Source organism: Coregonus clupeaformis, chromosome 5, assembly GCF_020615455.1.
Source record: "Coregonus clupeaformis isolate EN_2021a chromosome 5, ASM2061545v1, whole genome shotgun sequence".
NCBI classification, from domain to species: domain Eukaryota; kingdom Metazoa; phylum Chordata; class Actinopteri; order Salmoniformes; family Salmonidae; genus Coregonus; species Coregonus clupeaformis.
Genome location: NC_059196.1, coordinates 13259649 through 13269914, shown reverse-complemented (window position 1 = coordinate 13269914; position 10266 = coordinate 13259649). Strand labels below are relative to the sequence as shown.

At 40.3% G+C, this 10266-nt stretch overlaps 1 long non-coding RNA gene across 1 annotated transcript; it reads left to right on the top strand.

Moving 5' to 3' along the window:
• Positions 1-539: 539 nt before the first annotated feature.
• On the top strand, positions 540-10258 carry LOC121562306. The gene is made up of 3 exons (XR_005999480.1): positions 540-623; positions 1309-1450; positions 8301-10258. It is a non-coding gene; the product is annotated as an uncharacterized LOC121562306 (long non-coding RNA).
• The last annotated feature ends 8 nt before the right edge of the window (positions 10259-10266 follow it).

Sequence of the window (10266 nt, the reverse complement as noted above, 5' to 3'; positions counted from 1 at the left end):
GTTTACCATTGCAAAAAATGGTCTGTTCCTATCTACTTAAGGTGGTGGCTTTTCCAATAGACACCAATGTGAAAGCAGCTGGGTCTGGTCTACTTAGTTCATTGACTTCCGTCTCTGGCTCAGCCAATTACAATGTCCTGGTTTTATAGACCAAGAGGATATACAGGCTTTGCAGCGAAATGCTGTTTTTGACCATCAGTCAACACACTGTAGTCATGGCTGGAGGTTAGAGTCATCTATCTTTTTCTGAGTTGACTTTTGTGTTATTTCTGTATTTCCTTAATGCCTTGACAGAGGATGGTGCTGCCCCAACCAAATACCAGAGGCACCTCCCAGGTTCATTTGTGTGCTGGATGTCAATAAGGGTGGCACTTTTTCTGCACCTTGAAAATAATGTAACATGGTAGGAACCAAAGTTTGGTCAGTGTTTCTCCTGGGACCCTAATTAGTGGTGAACACGTAAACAAAGCACACCTTAGACCACTTCAGGTGAGAGCTTTGACCTGTGTCCAATGTCCAGTGTAGAGTATGTGTTGTGTTGTTGACGTACAAGTTCACTATTTGTGTGAGGGCAACCATTTGAGAGAGGTAATGTTTGGTGTGTGGTCAATTGTACTGTGAAGGTATGTGTTGAATTTGGTTATCAGTGTTTGTTTATTTAAGTTTGACAAATTCACAGATGTTTATTTAAAACGTATGCCAGTGCAGTAATGCAATTTATTACACATCTTTGGAGAGAGTCAGATGGGGGTCCCAGCAGTGTTTTGAATCCTGAATCTCAATATCAAATAATTTCTGGGTAACAATTAAATACTTTACTGTGATTGTTTTTCAATTAAAGTGGTCAAAAATAAACAAAAATAGCTTCTTAGCAAAGACCAATTTCTCAAGCAAGAATTTAGCTAGGACTGTCTGTGAGTGGTCTGCGTGGGGAGGGAAAACTAGCTGTTATTGACAGAGCGGTTTGGAACTCTCTTTGTTATTGGTCTAATAACTCATTTACTGCCTGGTGATGCCAAGCCAAAACTCCATCTCTCGATTTGACTGCACTGGGCCTTTAAAGGCAAATTCCACTCCAAAACTAAATTTTCATATTTATTTTCATTAGTCCACTCTTGATGCAGTCCTAAAATGTTTTGCTGTCAAGTTTTCACGATATTGGTCTTTCAAGAAGCAGAGTGTCAACGGCCACATCATCATGTTCTGTATTTATATATTATTTGCTGTTTATGTAAAATGGAGTGGCTAACTGGGTTCTCTCTTCTTTCATCCAAACTTTTGTTTCTCACTGTTTTTGGCAACCCAAAGGAAACCTGGTGAAGAACCGTGGACAAGGAGATGAAGGACAGTGGCCTGTTATGGAAAACCATCCCCAACAAGTCAAAAGATAGGCAGCATTGGTGCTTTCTCGTGAAAACCTTATGTTCTGTACAGGAACAAAGACCATTAAGTAAGTATGCTTTTGGTCAGTTGTTTGAAACTCGTTCATCAACCATTTCTAGTCCTGTGAAGGCACTGTATCACTTTAGGTGTTCTATGCAGTGAAAATACAATAATGTGAATATTTCCTCAATGAAGTATAGGTGTGCAGCAAAGTTTGGGTAGCCAGCTTCGTAATGTCCAGAGGCCTGACAAAATTGAATGTTGAATCTTTCATAGCAAATCCATACGGCTGAATGATTCCCAAGACTGTAATACTGTTACAATGAGTGCTTTCACTGTAACCAAGTAGAAAGAGCACAAATACTTAATTTCAAAGGAATATCATTTCCAAGGAAAATCTTGTCAGTATTCTCAGTTATCCAGTTGACCTGGTAATTTATAAATATCAGCTGAATGATCTGGTGGATATTGTTAGGAAAACGGGCATGTTGAAACAGAGAGAAAATGGAAAGAGACAGAACCCTACGATGGTCCACTTGAATAGATAAGTGAGTGAAGTTTCCTGGGTGACGCAAACCTTTGCAGTTTTGAGAATTTCATGGGAAGAAGGGGGTGCACGTTGTTGTAAACAATTGGGGATAAATTAAGTCATCTCTCTGGTGATGGTGGGGTTGGAGCGGGAGCAGTGGGGAAAGCCTTGCTTTTCTTTCGGTTTTTGTGGCTCTGACTCCTCTTACTGCATGTATGGATTTGTCCCATTGCTGCAGGCACTCTGACAAGATAATAAATTGCACAATTTTGTTCCCTAAATGCTTATAAAAACATTTGTGGGTTTTGCAATGCACCTTGTTGTCAGTTAGATTTATCCCGAGTCAATTAGAACTCTCCCAACACTGCTTTTTCCCAGTTGTGTAAGATATGTCTGTACACAGTAACCTGGGTATATGCAAGGATTTTGTCAACATGCCCTTCTTTAAAGGGTTGAATTTCAGATTAGGGAGGATGGTACATTTTGTACCACACTGTATAAATGAACAGAGGATAAACAGTTTTGTGAACCTTACTCTCTTGTGTAATTTGTTAGAGTTTACTAAAGAGGTGGCCAATGTATTTTGTAAAGCAAGTGGCTGATAGCACAAACTCTTGTAGTTTCCCACTGGGCACAGACGTCAGTTCAACATCCAGTTTTGATTTACATTTGGTTGAGTTGTCAACTAACGTGAATTCAACGTGAAATCAACCAAACATTTCACACTGTCATTGGATTTAGGTTAAAAGTTAGTTTTTTTGGTGTTTTTTTTTATTCCCTTACGTTGATGACATTTTGCAAATCCAATCAGTTTTCCACATAGATTCAGCGTCATCACAATGTATTTTTGGGTTGAAATTATGTGGAAACAACATTGATTCAACCAGTTTTTGCCCAGTGGGTTGTTTGGTTAAAATGTGGGTGTTAAAAAACAAAACAAGTCCCACTCCATTGATAACAAAAGGTAGGGTGTGTCAAGCCTGAGAACATTTGTGAAACCTTGAAGACATAGCCCAGCTATTAGATGTCTGCTTAAACTCTTTTCGTATGTTTCAGCCTAGTTTACGTACTGCAGCAAATATTTCTATGAATCGACCGAACTCCTTTATGGGGTAATGTTTGTTACCTTGGATAAATAAAGTGGCAGGGGTTGGATGTGTGGAATGGTGAGTGTGTTTTCAGATGTTTGTGTGTGTTGACAAACACACCAAAAGACCACACGTGGCTTTAATATTTCAGAATGAAGCCCTTATTTAGAGATGGCAGACTCTCACAGACCTTTAACTTTCTTTGGCTCCTGGACTTACAGTCCTTACATGGCAATCTGAATGACTTGGATGATCATACATTTATGAACTAATAGATACCAAATGTATCTCCGTTTGGCAGCAACTCTTCATATTCATGACAGTATGTGATGACATATTGTGTCAAAACAATGGTATCTTAGAGACCTCCAGCGCAGGGAAACCACCTAAATTAGTTCATTGCGAAGCTGGCCTGGGTTGTGTAAGCCAGTGATGTAAGTCTAACACTGCCTAGCAATCACAATAATGCTCGGCTGGGCAGACATGTTGTTTGGACAGGAGTGTGTCACTGTATAAACTGAAACATGTCAAAGAGTCATTTAGCACTGAGAGCTACTGCTGATCCGACTCCTTAGTAGCGAACTAGGTCATGATGTTTAGTGGGAATAGGAGGGGCACTATGAGTCAAGCTCGGTGTCTGCTGCTGCCAGAGCAAACCTGACAGCAAATCATGATTTTAGCTAATCCTCCTGTAAAATAACAGACATATATCACAGGTTGTGACAGCACTCATGCGTGCGCAACTGGTCTGGTATTTGCATTGCAATGTGTTGTAATCCTAAAATGCAATTTCTGTATGTTCAATGGTTGTACGCAATGCTGGGTATCCAGGCAACTGTACAAAATATTGAGCGTGATCATGGATATTGATGATATACTATCATGTTGGTTGACATCTTTCTCTTTATTTCTTTCGAAAGAGGATTTACTATCTTTGTCTCGAGACCCTTACTAACTATTGCCATTCACCATATATTCCCATGTATTATTGAACCAGAATGGAAAATTACAATGGAAAATCTACATAGAGAAAACAGCCTTCAGACATGTGATCATTTGCTCCCCATTCCTAATATAGGACTGTCTGACCCATGGGACAAACATCTTAACAAGATCTGTAGTGACTCTTGAGAAAGGGAGCCATTAGCTAATTCAATTATTACTGAGTAATATCTTCGTGTTATGGCAAATTTGCAGTGTGACCAGCAAGTAGGCCAAGACTTAACTGTGAGTAATTATGTGTTCGCTAAAGATAGACATTTTATAAATTTTACATAATCCCAGTGCAAGAGGTACACAACAGGAGGATTGAATAACAAACTGGAAGCTTAACTTGACTGTCCCACATTTTGAACGATAACCTACAATACACAAAACAACCAGTGATTATCTTTAACAGTTTACGATGTGTACAGTCTACACTAACAATGGTTTTGTCCTGGTTATTGCTGTATTGAGAACCTAGATCCCCAAGTCGATTAATTCCAGGTGAATCCCCCTAACTCTCCAACCCCTGTGTGTGTGGTTGTGGGTGTGTGTGTGTGTGTGTGTGTGTGTGTGTGTGTGTGTGTGTGTGTGTGTGTGTCGGGAACATTATGTTTTTGGGCTACACTGTTTCCTGTAATCACTTCCTTCAAAAGGTTCCCCTCTCACTGACAGCTAAAGGTTATCTGGCCTCTACAGTAGCCTTGTGCCCATCGGAACACCACTCTATCAGATGAATATCTGAATCAGAGATTGATAGTCACATTGACAGTTGATGGGATTGAGGGGTTTTGGGCAATATCTTGTCCTCAGGCTTGAGATCATGTTACTGTAATCAGCTTAGTAAGGAATATATTCTCGCTTACCATGTGTATGGTCACCTGAGGGGTTCACTTAAAATATTTTTTTGTCAGAATAAGGAAGTTGCTACAAGAAGACATTGCAACATTAAATCGTATAGAGGTGACTCATTTGCGAAAAGTGCGTGGCACAGACTTTTCTTTAATTTCTACAGAGTTACAAGCCATATTATGAAATAGGGAAACCATCCATTGAGGCAAGCCCATCCTCCACCCTCTCTTTCACTCCTTCCTCTGATTATTTTCCTTATTCCTGCTGGTTCACAGGAGGAGCTTGTCTCCCCAGCAGACCAAAGCATGTTTGTTCCCCTGCTGCACCCTACAGCTATCCCTCTGTCACCCCCGGGCTGTGGAACACTTCATTCAGCTTCACATCCAACAAAACTACCATCCTGTCCCCCTGCCAGCTCTATTAGACTGCACTTGATTCCCAGAATGGGTCTGAGACTTAGAATAGGAAGAAGAAGAAGAAAAACATGAGGATGCATGTAACAGTGTACAAAACATTAGGAAAGCATGCTCTTTCCATGACATAGACTGACCAGGTGAATCCAGGTGAAAGCTATGATCCCTTATTGATGTCACTTGTTAAATCCACTTCAATCAGTGTAGATGAAGGGGAGGAGACAGGTTAAAGAAAGATGTTTAAGCCTTGAGACAATTGAGACATGGATTGTGTATGTGTGCCATTCAGAAGGTGAATGGGTTAGATAAAAGATGCAAGTGCCTTTGAACAGGGTTATGGTAGTAAGTGCCAGGCGCACCGATTTGTGTCAAGAACTGCAACCCTGCTGCTTTTTTCACACTCAACAGTTTCACATGTGTACCAAGAATGGTCCACCACCCAAAGGACATCCAGCCAACTTGACACAACTGTGGGAAGCATTGGAGTCAACATGGGCCAGCATCCCTGTGGAACGATTTAGATACCTTGTATAGTCCATTCCCCAACGAATTGAGTCTGTTATGAGGGCAAAAGGAGGGGTACAACTCAATATTAGGAAGGTGTTCCTAATGTTTTGTACACTCTGTGTATGTATATAAGTAGTTTGTCCCCTTTTCTTAAGGTCCTAGGCATCTTGACTGGATGAGGGCAAAAATCTTTTCATCAACTCTCTTCACAAACTAGCATTATTGGCCATGTCAGTCTTCTCCCAGGCAATACTAGATGTTTCTAATATATATTGCCTTATGTGTTGCCCTGTCATGTCCTCCAGTATTACCATAGAAAATGAAACTATTTCACAAAAACAGCTCAATCGTTTTCTCCTGTGCTCAGTTTGGTTCTAGCGAGAACAGTTCGGGCCTACATCAGCAGAGTAACCAAATGTCTAAATAAAGAAATGAGTGGAGTGTGACTATGGAGCACACAACGGGTAGCTGCATTTCAACTCGTAATGTCTGGGAGAGGTTGGCTTACTGCCAGAATCAATGTTGATCCTAAAAGTGTATCTTGAATGTATCAAGGCTGTAGGGGGAAATAAAACATTTGGCAACCCTCACTGTCTCCATGTAAACCTGTTTCACTTTCCTAAGGCTAATGTGGAAGATTTTATCTGTCTGAGTGAATGGCTGCAGGGCAATGAGCATTCCAAAATGTGTTACGGTTGTCTTTCTGTTATTTTTATGCAACATTGAAACCGTTTCTTTGCACACACAGCTTTTGTCTGGATGACAGGCAATAAAAACCAATTATTGCCTGAAACTATTTCCCAAGATGTAATGCCTTTAACTGAGAAGCTCAGGGCCAAAAAGCACTTACTGTAAAAATGTTTTATAATAACATTATAAAAATAACTATTTTCTAGAACATGTCATAACTATCGTAATTGCAGACAAATAAAGCTTAATGGCGTAGCTGAAGCAATTATACTATATTACAAGTTAAAAAGATAGCTCAGTTCCTGTTGTCGGCTTCATGTGAAGTTTGACGTTTTTTCTCCCTAAACTGCCCTTGAGTAAAACTAATATCATCCAAAAAATAATCAATATCAGGCAGCAATAATCTGAGTCTCTCTTCCCACAAATGTTTTCAAATCAATGTTCAAGTAACTTCTTATGATACACAAGGATTAGCCATCTTTGCTCATAGGCCAGCACCATTTATATGTGGTAAGTAAAAAGCCCATACCTGATTACTACATTATGATATCAATAAGCTATACCACCACAGATATCCTAGTTCATCATTTACGACAAAAACCACTGCTTATTGAGTAATTCATAAACAGCACGTCAGCATGAGTGTCAGTTCCCCTTTTATGGTCGTCACTAACTCCCAGCAGTCTGCCTCTGTTGTCATCAATGTTTGTTGATAATTCACCAGAGTAGGTTAATCAAGTCTGAGGGGATTGGAAGTGATGCAGACAATTACATTGATGGAAGTTACAATCTATCTGCAATATTAAGCTGATCTACCCCCCCCCCCAAAAAAAAAGAAAAAAAAGAAGTATGAGGTTGTCAACAAACACACACTAGCTCTGAGTGCTGCATTTTTTGGACCATAGTCCAGTCTGATCGGCAGCTCTACCAATCGGTATAACTTTAGAGTAGAAAGTATTTCAGAGACTATGAATGGTCCTAATAGGCCTTTCAGTATACTCTATCATAAAGCCCAATTGAGGCAGAAAAGTGGGGGGTTACATTCTGAGCGCACAGGTGTCCCATTCCCCAGGAGGATAAGAGTTGGTGGGAGTTTGGTCTCACCTTTTGAAGTGGCCTCTGCTATTCTGAGACTAGCCAAATAATGAGGCCTTGAAGATGGCAATTTAGTCTCAGCCACTTTCAAAACACATAAGGGCAGTTATTCTTCCACAGAACAGTAACAATGTTTCACTGGGTCCTTGACAAGCTGTTTAATCAACCAGAGAAATGTAATTTGATATATTCTTCAAGTCCAGAGAGATGTTAAGAAATGGTGGATGGAGAGAATGTTTACTGGAAACAGATGTCTTACGTTGAGTTTTGAATCGTTGTGGCGTTTGTTTCCATTGTTCTTCCACCATTTTGTCCTAGCTTCATTTTTCCATGATGGATTATTTTCACTGAGAGTGGGAATCATTTTGCTGTCCTCGGCAGTCGAGTTACCACAGTATGCCTGGGGAGGTCTGTCAGTAATATACCATTCAAAGTGCACTATACATACCTCCCTAACAGATTTCACACACCTGTTCAAATACCCAGCGTGGACACCCTGTCCACAAAGGGGAATTGTCCGCTACTATGTATTTGCAATGTCATGTGCTGTATTTCCAAACACTCGCCAGTGCTTATTTTAGACCTAAAAAACCACAGAATAGTAATTACCTATTTGAAGTATGACCATCTGTGCTATGCTAAGACAGTTTCCCTCTTGTGTGCAAAATTACTGAATTCTCAGCTAGACTCATAAAGAAAATGCGTGACTGTGCTTTGGGATCTCAGTGTAATGCTCTTTTTTTCTTCTTTTTTTTCTAGGCTATATGTTTTTTGGGGGGGAATCGCCATGAACAAGAAGGAGTGGTTGCCAGTTTCGTTCAAATGCAGATATACCTAAATGTATTGCCATTCATTTTAGGCACATTCACATGACAATAGCAACTTCATAAAACTGTAATAAAAGCTTCAGAAACACATTACTAATGAGTCTATCCCATCTGATTGTCATGCTTCATCAGAGTTCCATTCCCACCCACAGGATTCCCATACTCCATTATAGGGTAAGCCTATTTGCTGTTGTTATGTGCAACCAACACCTGCAAATATGCATGGCTTTGCCAAGGCATTTCTCAACTGTGTGGAATCAAATTCCGTCAGAACACCATTGTGTACATGTTATTTCAGTGGTTGTGTATTCTGTGAGTGGAAAGAACTCTGGGACAATACTTGAAGAGTTCCTGGTGTAAGATATCTGAGGTCAAGTTGAAAATGGAGCCAGAAATGTGATTTTATTGTGTTTGCCTTTCTATATGCACCTCGTAATGACCACCCAGGGCTAGGGTTTCACAAAGGAACATGAAATGGGAACTTTGGTCTGAACTTCTGCAGGTGGGTTGTGAAATGTCTTTTTTATAAAACAAGAAGATGTGAAACAGGCTGACAGGGTATTTCTTTTGCAGAAGAGAGTGACGCAAAGTATGCCGTGTACAGATCATCAGCCAATGGCAGGGTTCAAAAGGAGATGGCCTCACTATGTGAGTATTGCTTTGGTGTTGGTGTCTGTTTCCCTTTTTTGTGTCCATTTATACCCTTGTTTCACTTCCTTTTACATGCTCAATAGTAAAAGTGTAAGACAAGGAAAAATAGCTTGGGAGATGGTATGTCACAGTGGTGAATTATTAAAATATATTTGTACTCCTGTAAGATATATCTTTTCATTTACAAGATGGGTTGCCCATCACTTGATTTCAGGTGACCCAGGGCATCCTCCAAAGACCACTATTTATCCCCACCCTAGAAAGCTAAAGTAGTTTTTATTGAAAGGCATGCTGGACAAAAATGGCAAACTTCTAAACTGGTTTAGAGTCATCGCATTGAATGCAGCTGCAAGGCAGAGAATGAGCTGCTTTAGTTTTGCTTGTACAAAAGTGAATAGAGTAGAGGGAAATAGTTGTCCACTGACGTCAACGCCCATGAGTGGAAGTGCTCTCCTTTTATAGCCACATTCTCTCTGTCTGGTGCATTCCTTACAAGAGCACTGCGTCCCAGTGGCCTGGAGAGGGCTGTGACGCACACACAGGGAGAAATAGAGAAGTTTGCACATGCCGGGCGTTAGGAGAGGGAATAAAAATTCCCCCTCCCAAAACTGTTACTTTCCCTCGACAGGCTCAGTGAACTCAAAGCTCCTTATCTTTGAGGAAATGTAAGAACAATTTTACTTTAGAATGGACTGAGGTCACACTGAGACTTGGCAATGAAGTTTGATGAGGCGCAGAAATGGGCCTTTACAGACACATTTGGACTACTACTGAATCTGCTCTGCATTGACAAAACATGACGGATTACAATTACACTGTGAAGAAGATTGCTGTTTTTTAGCAGAAGGCACAGAATGTTAAATACATATACTTTTACTTCTGATTCAACATTTTCTTCCCTTCCACCCTTGGCACAGAAAATGACATGCCCCAGCATTATATTGTTAGGGACAGATAGACATTTACTGAGGGGGGAGGGTTGTGTGTTTAAAAAAAAAAATTGGTCACAGGGGAGGGTAGTGCGTTTTTTCCCTGGTTTACTTTCGCTCTTCTGCTTGCATTTTCCTAATAAACAATGGCTTGACTTACTTTTGATATTACCCTAATACATTTCGAAACATTTGTGAAGGTTTGTTATGGTGTGGCTATTATTAAGATTTAGCTACTGCAGGTCTATGATATGAAGGCAGTGCGCCCAGGCGCTCCAACTGACTCCAACAGTTGAACTTGAGGTGAGTTACTCCTAT